The following is a 15,513-nucleotide window of genomic DNA, read 5'->3' on the forward strand; positions in this document are numbered from 1 at the left end:
ACAGACTCCTTAGAAGAGCTCAACAACTCCCAGGAATCCTCAGACCATACTTCGAGCACTGCTGCTGTAGAGTGATGGAAAGAACTGGTACCATGCTGCTACATGTTATGTCTAGACCTATAAATGTGCAAAAATATGAGTTATGAGAATCATTCTTACAAAACATTCCTCAAATGCCACATGCAGGTTTTGTGAGTACTGCACTAACTCGTGTATGTCCAGGACCATGAACTGGAACAGGAAGAGATACAAGAATAGGGACACTCAGCATTTCTGGGAAAGGATACTGTGTTGGGTAGGAGTCTATTACATTCATTGGATCTGAGAAGAAAGCTTGGATGAGCTAATCCTGAATCCTTCCTATACCCTGCCCTGAAAGCAGTGTTGTCTCCCACGTGGCAGCTGTACAACCTACAAACCTTCCCAGCATTAGGGTTCCAGAGGTTTTGGCTTCGAGAACACGAGGTAAGAGGTGTGAAGAAGCATGTCCCTGGGGCCTGACTGGTGTTGGTCATGAGAGTGGATGTTTGGGTCCAGGCAGTGCTGTGTCCTGAGAGTCACTGGTCCTTCAGATGTCTCTGCTGTGGATATACGTGATATGGCAGAGCCCTCTAAAGCACTGGGCCAGAGCAGGAGTCCCCTGGCCTGTTTCTGAGTGGAGTGCTCCTGCATAGACTTTAGGACACAGAATCACAAAATCTCAGTCTCCAAAGGGACCTCGGTGGCCAGCCCGCCAGCCCACCACGCAGGTAGCAAATCTTCCACATGTGGTAGCAGAAATGGTCTTGCTACGGAGGTAAGAAAGCTTAAGCTTCAGGGCCCGGCTTGCATAGGCTCTTCTAGGACTTTGGAATAGGCCCTAGCCATGCATTCACATGGCCATATATTTTTGTATATTTTATAATTTTTATTTTTCTTAAAGAGCTTGCTGCAAGTTGTATAAGCTTCAGGAACCACCCAACCCGAACCCACCTCTGCATAGCCAGGCTCTTCCTTGCCAGGCACTTCTCTTGAAGGAACATTGAGTTTTGAACCAGAAGAGCTGGATTTGAGCCAGAGCTTTGTACAGACTAGCTGTGTGACTTTGGAAATAATAACAACAGCTGACATTTATCAAGCTTTACTACATGTCAGGCACTGTGCTAAGCTTTTGCATGCTTCATTGCGTGTAAAATTCAGAAATGCCTCTCGACCTCTCAAAGTGTCAGTTTCCTCTTTTGTGCAATGAAAAGAACAACATCCATGTATATTTCCCACCTCAGTTCTGTGCATGACCTGAGGGCGGGCCCTGCCTTAGTCACCACTGTGTCCCCATCGCCCAGCCCAGTGTCTGGCCCCAACTCAGTGATGTCGAGGAGGTATGCAAGTGCCTCATGGCTGTGCTGACAAAGGCAGTCATCACGTGCACTTTGGAGGCTGGCAGCTTAGTAGTGGAGGCTGGCAGCTTGAAGGTCTTTTCTCCTGGGGTCAGAATCTCCACCATTTACAAATCTAGAAACCTGGGTAAGTTGCTAACCTGTATAAGGGAGTAATAACACTGGTAACTACCTCCTAGGACTGTTCGGAGGATGCAATAGGTAATCTACCTAAAGCACCTAACACATGACACATAGAAAGTATTTAAGACATGGTAACTATTACTTACTAGGCAGGCAGTTTCACTTTTGGACAGACAGATTTATTATAAATCACCTCCTCCTACCTTGGCAAGGGCAAGGGCAAGGTCAAGGACAAGGGCAAGGACTGTGTCTTGCCCAGATTCTTTTTTTTTTTTTCTTTGAAACAGGGTCCTGCTCTGTCACCCAGGCTGGAGTGCAGTGGCACAATCTTGACTTCCTGCAACCTCTGCCCCCCGAGCTCAAGTGATCTTCCAGCCTCAGCCTCCTGAGTAGCTGGGATAACAGACCCACACCACCATGCCTGGCTAATTTTTTTATTTTTATTTATTTATTTATTTTTTGGTAGAGACAGGGCTTTCACCATGTTGCCCAGGATGGTCTTGAACTTCTGAGCTCAAGTGATCCAGCCGCCTCGGCCTCCCAAAGTGCTGCGATTACAGGTGTGAGCCACCGCACCCAGCTAATCTCTCTTCTTTTTTAAAATATTTGTTTCCAAATTTACCATGATAACCGTGAATTACTTTTTTACTGAATATCTTAGTCCATTTTGTGTTGCTATAAAGGAATACCTGAGGCTGGGTAATTTATAAAGAAAAGAGGTTAATTTGGCTTATGGTTCTACAGGCTGTACAAGAATCATGGCGCCAGCATCTACTTCTGGTGAGGGCCTCAGCCTGCTTCCATTCATAGGGGAAGGCAAACAGGAGCTGGTGTGTCTGGAGATCACAAGGGGAGAGAGCAACTGAGAGGAGAGAGAGCCAGGCCCTTTTTAACAACCAGCTCTCGCAGGAACTAACAGAGCAGGAAGTCCCCAGTTACCGCACCATGAGGGATCTGCCACCATGACTCAAATATCTCCCATTAGGCCTCACCTCCAACATTGGAGATCAAATTAAAAAAAATTTTTTTTTTTCTTTTTAGTATCTTTTCTTCAGACCAGAGGGGATCAAATTTCAGCATGAGATTTGGAAGGGTCAAATATCCAAACCATCGCACTGGGACAAAATTCATATAATGTAAAATTTACTCCTTTTTTTTTTTTGAGACTGAGTCTCTTGTCACCCAGGCTGGAGTGCAGTGGCATGATCTTGGCTCACTGCAAGCTCCGCCTCCTGGGTTCAAGTGATTCTCCTGCCTCAGCCTCCCGAGTAGCTGGGATTTACAGGCATGTGTCACCACACCCGGCTAATTTTTGTATTTTTGGTAGGGACAAGGTTTCACCATGTTGGCCAGGCTGGTCTCGAACTCCTGACTTCAGGTGATCCGCCCACCTCGGTCTCCCAAAGTGTTGGGATTACAGGCGTGAGCCACCGCGCCCGACCACAAATGTACCCTTTTAAAGTGTAATTCAGTGGTCTTTAGCATATTCACAAAATTGTGCAACCATCACCACTACCTAATTCCAGAACATTTTCATCACCTCCAAAACAAACCCCACACCCATTAGCAATTATTTCCTGTTATTCCTCTCCCTGGCCCCTGCAACCACGACTCTACTTACTATCTCCGTGTCTTTGCCTACTCAGGATATTTCATATAAATAGAATTATGAAATATGTGGCCTTTTGTGATTGGCTTATTTCACTTAGCATAATGTCTTCAAGGTTCATCTGTGTTATAACATGTGTCAGAATTTCCTTCCTTCTTAAAGCTAAATAATATTCCACTGTATGGACATACCACACTGCGTTTATCCATTCCTCTGTTGGTGGACACTTGAGTTGTTTCTCCCTTTTGGCCACTGTGAATAACGCTGCTATGAAAACTGGCATACAGTGATCTGCTTGAGCGTCTGTTTTCAGTTCTTTGGGGTACCCTAGTAGTGGAAGTGCAATACAGCAATTCTATATTTAGCTTTTTGAGAAAATACCACATTGTTTTCCACAGCAGCTGCACAATTTTACATCCCCACCAGCAATGTAGGAGGGTTGTGATTTCTTCACATCCCTGTCAACATTTGTTAGTGTCTGTTTTTATTATAGCCATGATAGTTGGTGTGAAGTAGTATCCTATCGTGGTTCTCATTTGCATTTTCCTAGTGACTAATGATGTTGAGCATCTTTTTATATGCTTATTATTATTAGCGATTTGTATCTATATTTTGGAAAAATATCTATTCACATCCTTTGCCCATTTTTAAATTGAGTTGCCTTTTTATTGTTGAGTTGCATGAGTTCCTTAGATATTTTGGAAACTAGATCTTTATCAGATATATGATTTGCTAATATTGTCTCGCATTCTATCAGTTGTTTTTTCATTTTCTTGATGGTGTCCTCTGAAGCACAAAAGTTTTAAATTTTGACGAAGTCCAATTTATCTTTTTTAACTTGTACTTTGGATGTCTGAATTGCCTAATTTGCCTAATTAAAGGTCGAAGAGACTTACCTCTATGTTTTCTGAGAGTTTTATTATTTTTATTTATTTAATTTTTGCAGAGATGGCGTCTCACTATGTTGCCCAGGTTGGTCCTGAACTCCTGGCCTTAAGTGATCCTCCTGCCTCAGCCTCCCAAAGTGTGGGGATTACAGGCATGAGCCACCAAGGTTGGCTGTGTTTTTGGAGAGTTTTAAGTTTTACCTCTTACATTTAGGTCTTTGATCATTTTTAGTTAATTTTTGTTTAGGGGTCCAGATTCACTCTTTTGCATGTAGATATGCAGTTTCCCAGGATTATTTGTTGAAAAGACTACTATTTCTCTTTTTTCCCATTGCCCTGGCACCTTTGTTGAAAATCAATTGCCCCTAAATATATGGGTTTATTTCTAGACTATCAATCCTATTCCATTGATCTATGGTATCTATCCTTATGCCAGTTACACACAGTCTTGATAGAGTACGAATGTAGCTTTGTAGTAAGTTTTAAAATCAGGAGCTGGTGTGGTGGTGCATACCTCTAATCTCAGCTACTTAGGAGGCTGAGGTGGGAGGATCTCTTGAGCCCAGGAGTTTGAGACCAGCCTGAGCAACATAGAAAGACCCTGTCTCAAAAAAAAAAAAAAAAAATCAAATTAAAAATAAATTCATGTATTTGGAAAGTGGCAGAACCAGGTGTGACCCCAGGACCCTGCTATAAACAAAAGTTTCAAAATCAAAAAGTGTGATTCCTACAACTTCATTCTCCTTTTTCAAGATTGCTTTGGCCATTCTAAAGCACGTATTACTTTCATAGAAGGGAAAAAATATGTTGCTATTAACAAAATCCTGCATATTCAAGTCATTCCAACCCAAATGCTATGTCCTCTAGGGAACTTTCCCCAGGCTCACCATTCGGAATATGCCTTCCTCTGGACATTTTGTTAGTACTCCTCTTATAGTGTCTTGTATTCAAATGAGGCTGCTGGGATCTCCAATCTTATTGGAAGGTAAGCTTGTTGAGGGCAGGGGTCTTGTTCACTTGAAAGTATTCCCCAGGCCAGGCACGGTGGCTCATGCCTATAACCCCAGCACTTTGGGAGGCCAAAGTGGGCGGATCACCTGAGGTCAGGGGTTCGAGACCAGCTTGGCCAACATGGCGAAACCCCATCTCTACTAAAAATACAAAATTAGCTGGGCATGGTGGTGCATACCTGTACTCCCAGCTACTCAGGAGGCTGAGGCAAGAGAATCACCTGAACCCGGGAGGCGGAGGTGGCAGTGAGCCAAGATCGCACCATTGCACTCCACCCTGGGGGACAGCCTGAGTGACAAGAGCGAAACTCCATCTCAAAAAAAAAGAAAAAGAAAAAAGAAAGAAAGAAAGTATTTCCCATGGCCCCTGGCATGGAGCCTAGGACTATGGTGAGGCTGAGGATTTGGTAAATGAATGAATGAGTGGATAACTAAATGAATGCTATTGCAACATTCACACCATTTCTATTCTGGTCAGAACCTGGGCAAACATCCTTAACAAAGAAGCACTTAGGAAATGCATTCATTAAATTAATGGTTACACCTTTATTGACAAGCATAGTCATGTGTTGTTTCACTGGAGGTTTCTTTGGTTTATTATAGTCATTATAATGCTCGTCAATAAGAGAAAAATGTGCCCAAATCACTTGAGGAATTATGTGTGAATTGCACACTCAGGCATTCCACAGCTAAGGCTCAGCCTCAATCAATACGGTAACCCAATGACAGGTTTTATCAAACACTGGATCCTGCTTAAGCTAAAAGATTTTTAGCCTTTGAATTAGCACTCTGAACAGGACTCTTAATCTGCTAATGATTTTCTTTGTTTAGAGGGATAGTCCTAATTGATTCTAATATATGCTCCCAGAGATATATGCACTTACATATTCCCTTAAACAATCCTGACAAGAGAGCTAGAGTGTCATAGCCCCTGTCCTCAGGGAGGGCACAGTCCAGAATTGGAGGCAGCACACCCCACTATTTTGATTGGTGGAGTGAGTGCTAGGTCATATGGTGGGTCCAGAGAAGGAGTAAAGGATTCATTCTGCCTGGGAGGCAAGGAGGTGTCAGGCCTCAGGCCACATCACACATTTGAACTGAGCCTTGAAGCACACCTAGCATTTCACCAGGTAGAGACAAGGGCTGGAGGGTTTCAGGCAGTTGGATAAAGTGTTCCAGGCAGAAGGAACAGCTAGAACGAAGGCATGTTCACAGGCACATACTTGTACCAATACACACTCATACACTCAGCTACATTCTTCACCCAAGAATTGGGCCAGTCTGAAACTGTCTGAAAGATGTTATTGTGTCCACCTGAGTCAGCTCACAGCTCCAAGGCCCACCAGGCCCTGGGTTGCAGCTGTCCTTTCTCCAGGAGGGCATTTAATATCTGCCGTCTCCTGCCCGCCTTACCACCAGTGCAGGCCCTCTCCCTGTCACCAGGTTGGACATTCCCCTCAGGGTCCTTACTCACTGCAACTGTGGCTCAAATCCCAGGAGGCTCTGTGTGCCTGGGCCAGAGATTACTGGTGCTGATGAAGCTTGGGTATTGCAAGATGCGGAATTTTCCACCTCCCGTGCTGGGGCCTTTGGCTGACCGGCCAAGCTGCAGCGGTGGGGAGGGAGGGCCTCCACAGCACTGTGGACGGCTGATGGTGGTGTAATTCTGTCCAATAGTCAATACATTGCTTAGAAACAGGCCCAAGGTGCTGTCTTCCATCATTCAAGATGAGTATTTATTGATCATTTAAATTTAACTTTTTTAAAATTTTAATTGAAGTATACAAACATAGTTTAAAATGCACGTCATTAGTGTGCAACCTGACGCATTTCCACCCACTGAACACACCTGTGTAACCAGAAGCTGGTCCAGAAACAGAGCATGGCCAACATCCAGACTCTCCTTCCCCTTCCAGCTGCCACTTTTTCTAAGGGTGACCACTGTCCTGACTTGTAACAGCATAGATCAATTTCTTCTGGTTTTGTACTTTATACAAATGGAATCATATAGTATAGACTCTTTTGGCACTTACTCTTGAACAAACAGGTTGGTCAAAGACTCTGGAGAGAGAAGGCGAGGGGGTGTTGAAAGACTGCTCTCATGAGGAATAGGAACCTATAAATGTAAAATGGAGTAAATCACATGTATGAGGGTCTCTGTGGTCCCCGGGAGAGTGGGGAAGGCAGGTGGCCTGGTAGAAAGTGATCTGGTCCAGGAGTCAGGGACTTGTGCTCACGTTTGATATGTATCCATGGTTTGCTGTGCAACCTTGGGAAAAACTTCTTTCCCTCTCTGGACCTCAGGTACATCCCCTGCAGGGTTGGGGTGGATCATTTCCTACCTTTTTACCAGAAGAGACACTGTCTTTTATCTATCCCCACCTCCACTGCTGCCATGGATGTCATGCTTTGAAAAATGTTTCTAGGCCAGGCACAGTGGCTCATGCCTGTAATCCCAGCACTTTGGGAGGCCGAGATGAGTGGATCGCGAGGTCAGGGGTTCGAGACCAGCCTGGCCAACATGGAGAAACCCTGTCTCTAATAAAAATACAAAACTTAGCTAGGCATGGTGGCACATGCCTGTAATCCCAGCTACTCAGGAGACTGAGGCAGAAGAATCATTTTAACCTGGGAGGCAGAGGTTGCTGTGAGCCGAGATTTCTCAAAAAAAAAAAAAAAGAAAGAAAAATGTTTCTGAGCAGAGTGAAGATTAATTTGTTTCCCCCTTTCTTATTAACTGGAAGAAAGACTCATGGAGCAGACTCAGATCTGCAGCAGATAGCAAGAAGTGCCACCCTGGGTGGACAGAATTCCAGTCAAAAGCAGAGGTTCTTTCTGGCCGAGTTACTTGACTGCAGCCTCCTATCAGGGAAGTATTCAGAGCCTAGTGTACCCAGTGAAATATAGCAAATAGTTTGAGAACACTTAAACTATTGTGCAGCCCTGGGCCCTGGGCCCAGGAACCACTGAAAAGACAGACAATCACTAACTTTCCTTCCAGCTCTGATAAGTCAAAGGTCTAGGGTCACCCATCTCTCCTTGAAATTGACTGCAGAGTTGTGGGATGTGAAACCCCTTCCCTGAGCTGGACCCCCAACCCCATCCTATGCCCTTCACCCCAGCTGGCCCCCTGTCCAGCCCATTACTGGAGTCCTAGGGGACCCAGGGCTATCTCATGTTGCTCCGGGGGACTATTGGGAAACTGCTGATGGAACTTGAGTCAGTAGAACTCTTGACCACTGCTCCCTACAGCTCCATGAAGCTCCCACCAGTCCAGAGAGAGAACCTCGGGGGGGCTCTACAGGAATGTGACCTGGCCCCCTGGGGCTCCTCGTCCTGTAGTCCTGGCTGCCCAGAGCTTAGGCTCCAGGGCCTCACTCCCCTCTGTGCACCCCTGAGAGTTCTCTGCTTTCTAGCCCTGTTTCCATTTCTGTCCATGATCCTAGGATAGGGTGAAGTCTGCTTGAGGACATTAAACCCTCTGATGGGGAGCCAGAACCACACCCAGAATAAGTCAGAATCTGACTAGAGCTGAGAACAGGGAGGGAGAAAGCTTAGTGGGGAAGGACTTGGTCAAGGAGAGCTTCTCGGCCAGGCGCGGTGGCTCACACTTGTAATCTCAGCATTATGGGAAGCCGAGGCAGGCAGATCACCTAAGGTCAGGAGTTCAAGACCCGCTTGGCCAACATGGCGAAACCCCATCTCTACTAAAAATACAAAAATTAGCTGGGCGTGGTGGTGCGTGCCTGTAATCCCAGCTACTCAGGAGGCTGAGGCAGGAGAATCACTTGAACCCAGGAGGTAGAGGTTGTGGTGAGCTGAGATCACTCCACTGCACTCCAGCCTGGGTGACAAAGCGAGACTCTGTCTCAAAAAAAAAAAAAAAAAAAAAGATTGCTTCTTGGAGAAGGGAACTCATGGATGGATGCGGATGAAGAGGCCAGAACTCTATGGAATGAGGGTGTCCCAGGCAGGGATGTTGCAGCTGGGACAGTCTCCATGCAGTATTCTGGGCAGTATGAGGGTGTGCAGGGGACCCAAGAGGTCACCTCTGGAGGAATGAAGTAGCCAGAAGTTCCCTAGGGTGATGAGGTGGGCAGGGGTGGCATGCAATGAGTCTGCTGAGAATTTGGAACTTGGTATCAAGACACCCAGGAGCCTTGATTGGATATTTAGACATGCCTGGGGCAGATAACTGAATGGCCAAGGACGAACAGCCCATCAATCCAGCATCTGATCCATTTTCACTGTCTTCAAGGCAGGTGGCAGGTCTTTGCACAGTGAGATGTAAAGCGGATTGAGGGTTGAGGCCAGTGGTGTCACCTTGGGATGAAGAAATGCTTGCCCACTAGTCCATCAGGATAGGCTTCTTGAAAGAGTAGCAATTTCGGGAACAATGTGACAGGTGAGACAGAGGGTTTGGTTATAGGAAACGGTTAATAAGCATGTGCTGTGGGCTGGTGCAGCCCTAGAAAATAAGGGTGAAGAGTGGTGACCCCTGCCCTGATCATGCCATTGCACTCCAGCCTGGGCAACAAGAGCGAAACTCCATCTCAAAAAAAAAAAACCCATAAAATGTTTTTCAGGTTAATTAGTGTTGTAGCAAGCATCAGTATTTCTTTCCTTTTTATGAATGAATAATATTTCACTGTGTGGCTATAGCATAATTTGTTTATAGATTGATGGACATTTAAATTGTTTCTACCTTTTGGCTATTGTGAATAATGTTGCTATGAACATGTGTGTACAAGTTACTGTTTGAACACCTGATTTCGATTCTAGGAGTGGAATTGTGGGATCACATGTTAACTCTGTGTTTAACTTTTTAAGCAACAGCCCGTACTTCTAATTGCATTATTTAAATTCAAGCAGTGGTGGTGAGACAGGGGTAAAGATGACATCTGAGAGTACATACTGTTATTTTTCAATATTTACAATTTCTTTTCATCTCTTTTTCTGAAGGTTGTTTAAAGTGGAGGAGAACAAGCTGAGACGGGCCATCATCTAGTAAACTGCCCTATAGGCCAAATAAACTCCTTTGTACTGTAAGCCCCACCAAGCCAGGGATCTTTGTCAGTTTCAATTCCTGACATATTTCAAGTTTAGAACAGTGAATGGCATATGGTTGGTGCTCAGCACATGGCTGGTGCTCAATAAATATTTGTTGCATGAATAAATAAATACAATGAACTGCCTCAAGTGTGCTAAAATCTCAAGAAAACAGACATCCATCAAGTAGAACCAGAGGAGAATGGGCCGACTTTGTAGCCAGAGGTGCATGGTTAGACATGGTAAAGGACTTCCCAGAGCTATGGGGCCCTCAGCCCTTGGCGAAGCCTCAACTTCTATTCTTTTAACACCCGCCATGCGCAGGTAATTTTACATATGTTTATATGGAAGCTCCCAGCCAGGCAGCCTAGACGGTGGAATCTGAATCCACCCCCAGGCTGCTGGTCATGCAGGTCTTGCTCCCGCCGTGGGGACAGTGGTCCCTCCATCCCAAGGCCAACGCTCAGCCCTAAGAAGGCCTGGGGTGAGGTCAGCCCAAGGGTACCCAAGGGGCCCTCAGAAGAGCCGTGGAAAATACATGGTGCAGCCAGAGGAGGAAGGAAGGATGGCAGCAGAGCGTGCAAATTGGAAGCTGATATTGAATTGCAGCAAAATGAGCAGAGGATTAAATGCCCCACCTGGACCCACCCCAGAGAATACCAAGGCTTGGGCCGGCCCTTGTGAGAAGCTGGCAGGCCCAGTCCCAGGTGGAAGCCTGGCCCCTGGCCTGATGAGCAGGGGCGATGAGACAGGGTGGGTGATCCCAGGCAGGAAGACACCACTGATTTGGCTGAGGCCCTCCTTCCTGAGCCCTCCACCCTCAGCCTGGGCATCCCACACTCATAGAACTCCTCCTGGTTCTGGGGAAGGAGCAGGATCAGAGCCAAGCTGAGACCCTATCCCAAGTTCCTGCCTTCAGAGAGTGCAGGGGAGACGGGGATAGGAACACATCCAAATGCCCAGGAATCTGAGGGGGTTGGGGGAAGGGGAAGCTGCCTTGACTGTGTAAGTCAGAGAAGGCTTCCTGGAGGAGGGCGAAGGGCGTGGGGCTGGGTTGAGATACAGGAGGATCTGGGTTTGAATTATAGTTTGGCTGCTTCCTAGCTGTTTGATCTTGGACAAAACTTTCGTTCATTCTACATTTTTTGGAGTGTCTACTCCATGCCAATCATGTGTGAAATGTTGGGATAACAAAGGCAAATTCAATCTGGCTCTCGTCCTCGGAGCTTAAGCAAATCATCCGGGGTGGCATGACCCATGCTACGATGGAGATGGAATATGGTGCTGCAGGGTGGGGCCACAGGACATGGTGGGCAGCTTAACCCCCTTGAGCCTCCCTATCCCTAATTCACGTGGTGGGGTTTGTAACCACTTCTCACTTCGTTGAGAGAAAAGGGTGAGCCTGACTCAGAGCTGTGGCAAAGGAAGGGCAGGGCAGGCTTTAAGGACAGGCACAGGGCTGTCAGAGGCTGAGGCTAGGGAGGGGCAGGAGGGGGTGTGAGGCAGGGCGGGAGAGAGCGGGGCCCTGGGCAGGTGCTGAGCCAGGTCCTGCCGGTCACCCAGTCGCTTGAGTCCATGAATGCTGGAGGCAGGCACTGGAGAGCCAGGGTGGTTCAGCCGCAGCTCCTCTGAGCAGGGAGTCAAACAGGTTTGGGTGACCCTTGTGAGCAAGGTCCCAGGGCATCGCTAATTTCCACCCCCTTCTCTGGTAATGACTCTGGTGCGGCCTGGCCCTGGCAGTCACAGCTCCTCTCTCTCCCTATAGGGCTGAAACAGACACCAGCTTTCCAGCACCAGCTGGTAAGAGCTTCTCCACTGCCCCCCAGCCCTGACAGGAGGAGTCCCACAGTGTGCATGGAAGCCCAGGGAGCTGGGGGGCTACAGAGGCACCATTGGCTCTGGGGCCTGCAGCCCAGACTGCCCTCTCCAGATGTAATGGGGCAGGAAGCCAGGGACTGGGAGGAATTCAGAGGTCAGAGGAGGAGCAGTATCAGGAGATATGCCCTCCTGCAACTCCTCCTCCCAGCTGCTCTCCCTGCCTGCTAGTGCCCACAATGGCTCCCAGCTGCCTCCTATAAGGAAGCTTTATTAGCCTGCAGCCTGTACTCTTCCACACAGCAGAGCTGACAGGATCCCATCAGTCAGCTGATTCAACCCTTCCCCTGGTGCACAAACCCTTGCCAAGCTTTTCTGGCATTTTGCTCAGCCTGCTTGGACCCTCCAAGCAGGTAGGAACTCACTATTTCACAAAGCAGTGTTATTAGAAAGGTTTCCCTGACCCTAGCCCCCCACATCTAATCTTTGTCAAATGTGGGCAGACTTGTTCCTGGCCCCCTCTCATTCCACCAATGCAAACATACACATGCTCCCTCTCTCCATCCAAGCTCCAAGAATCAACCTCTCCCCTGAACCAGGTCCCTGAGGACCACCACGTGGCTGCAACACAGCGGGTGTGGGGCAGGGCGCAAGTGGGCTTAGGGGGGTATAAGGGCTGGCAGTTTGCTCATTGATTCACTCAACAAACATGTACTGAGCACCTCTAAAGGGCCAGGGCCTGTGCTAGGCACTGCGGTGCCATGGTGAGCAAATCCAGAAACGGACCCTGCCCTCTAGGAGTTCACAGTCCAGAAGAGAAGCCTGATGCTGAACAGAGAATCACATCCGTGAGCAACACAAAAGGCAAGGCAAACCCTGGGCAGATGCTCCCGGGACTGTGTGTTATGGGCCTACAGGAAGCTTTTCCCAATGAAAAAGCAATTTTTCAGCCAGAACCTCCACCAGTGTCTTTCAAACTGTGAGTGGCAACCCATTCGTGGGTCATAAAATCAATTTAGTAGTTGTGACCTGACTTACTTGTTAATGAAATAGAGAGGAATTTACAACATCACACTTAGGAAATACTGTTTTGTGAAATGTTAGTTTCAGTTATCTATCTATCTATCTATCTATCTATCTATCTATCTATCTATCTGTCTGTCTGAGAGATCATGTTTATTAGTTAGGATATTAAATGTATTTCTTACTGCAGGTCTCAATCAAAAAGCTCTGAAAGCCACTGGCCTAGAGTTTGAGGAAGAGTTAGCCATGAGAAATGGTGGTGACACAGGTTCCAGAAGAAGAAACAATAGGTATCAGGCTCAGAGATGAAAGGGCTAGAAGGAGCACATGCCAAGTTCAAGGTCTGGCCTTTCTCGAGGGCAATGGGGAGCCATGGGAGGTTAGCAAGACCCCATCTTCTTCATCCCTGGGCCTCACCCCATGGGCAGGAGGGAAATGGCAGGAAGTTGTCTTTGTGTCTCCCCAGGAGCCTGGACCTGTGGCCTTCCCTGCCCCGACCTGGGCCTCAACCGTCATGACCACCTGGCCTTTGAGGTAGGGTTTGGAGGAGGAAGTCAGCCTATTATCAGGAGAAGGCTTGAATTTCTATATTCATAGCTTGTTTCTGTCACTTACTAGCCTTGTGATCATGGGCAACTTGTCTAATCTCTGTCCCTCAGTTTCCTCCTTTGTAAAACAGGTCTCATAGAACTCATCCCCAAAAGTCCTTGTGAAGATTTAGTTTGTAACCCAGATGTCTGCAGACCTCCAGTAAAAGAATATGTTTTTAGTATTAGTATGTATGTCCCAAATATTGCTTGGAATATGCTTATACTAACAAAATCATTTGTTTTTTATCTGAAATTCAAATTTACCTGGATGTCCTGTATTTTATCTGGAAACCCTACACAGAAATCAAATGGCCCACGCTGTGTCTCAGAGCTGCAAGGATCCAACGCCCTCCATCCTTCAGAAGCTGTCTGAGGCCCGGGACACGACTCCCACCCTCCTCTCCTGCCAGCCGCGGCCGGGGGCTGCTCTCTTCACTCCGTCCCGCTTCGCCCCGACTGTGGATCTACCCGCTCCCTTCTCCCTCAGTCCCCAAAGCACCAGACTCACAGGCCTGCTGTGTGACCCACTTTACCGACCTTTCGGGGAGAGTAGAGGGCATTTGTGACTCAGCTCGAGCAGGAAACACATCTCACGTCAACTGTCAGACAGCGCTGCTCCGAATCCCATCACAGTGCTCCAGCAGGGGGCGTCCTCACCGGCCGCGGCCACAGCCACGGCTCTACCCGGCCCAGCTCCCAGACACCCTCCTTCCACCTCCTCTTTTCCACCGTCCCCGCCTCCTCTTTCAAGCCAGCAACAAACAACACCCTAATCCGTGTCTTTATTATTCAAAGACCTTAAGCACTCTTTCCCACCTCGTTCCCATTTTGATTATTTCAGGGAGTGAATTAGGGATTCACCTTTACAATCAAAAAATTTCTCTCAAAGCCAGGCTACTGGAGTTCTAATTCTGCCTTCCCACTTTTACTAGCTGTGAAATCTCAGGAAAGTTACTTAACCTCTCTCTGCCTCGTTTTCCTCATCTTTAAAAAACAGGATGATAATATTTAGCTCCTAAGATGGTTGTGAGGATTTAAGTGAGCTGATATATCCAAGAATGTCTAGAATAGTGCGTGGCAGAATGGGCATTGCATATGGGTTTAATCTTGTAACTGCCATGTTTCACCAGTTCTAAGGTGTATCTTGTTTCTCATCATAAGAGCTCTTCCGCTCGTGTGGCAGCTGGGAGTGGCCGTCATTGCCTGCGCATACCTAAACTTGGTCAGGTGAGTTCCGTGCCTTCAGCTTAATTGCTGTTTAAAATGTCTTCAAAAAGGTTACACTGTGGTTTAGCATTTAAACACAGTTATTGTGTATGCAGAAAAGCGGGGAAACAGAAGAGTGTAGCAAGAATTTGATATTAGTGAAGCAGTTATCATTGAAGAATGACCACAATTTGACATTTTCTTGCAAAACAGCAGCCAAGTGTTTTACGAGACCTAAGAAAGGAAGAGCCCCATAAGTAAATGGAACCGTTGTGTTGTTTTATTACCGAGAAAAGGGCAAAATGATTGCTAGTCACACGTGAAGCAAGAAAACACCGGCAATAAAGCTTGCAGAATGAGTAGCTGAGGCTTGAAAATAAATGGTGGAAACAATAGTGGACAATCTTTTAAAGAATGGCACATTGCCAACGCTCCTGATGGCACAGAAGGTGATACCATGCAGAAAATCAAGGCTCTGAGTCAAAGAGGGTTTCAGGAAAATTGGACTCTAAATGTGAAGAAATCTGGGGACTATTTTAGCCAATTTGTTTTGCCTATAATTTCCTTTTATGCTTGCAAAAGAGCAATTTTGACTTTAAAGACTGATATCTAAATAAATCTAAAATATCTTTCTTGTGTGTGTGTCTGTGATACAGTATCTCGCCCCTTCACCCAGGCTGGAGTGCGGTAGTGCAATCTCAGCTCACTGCAACTTCTGCCTCCCAGTCTCAAGCAATCATCCCACATCAGCCGGGACTACAGGTGCACACTACCATGCCTAGCTAATTTTTTTGTGAGTATTTTTTGTAAAGATAGGGTTTCACC

Source organism: Pongo abelii, chromosome 10 (genome assembly GCF_028885655.2).
Source record: "Pongo abelii isolate AG06213 chromosome 10, NHGRI_mPonAbe1-v2.0_pri, whole genome shotgun sequence".
NCBI lineage: Eukaryota > Metazoa > Chordata > Mammalia > Primates > Hominidae > Pongo > Pongo abelii.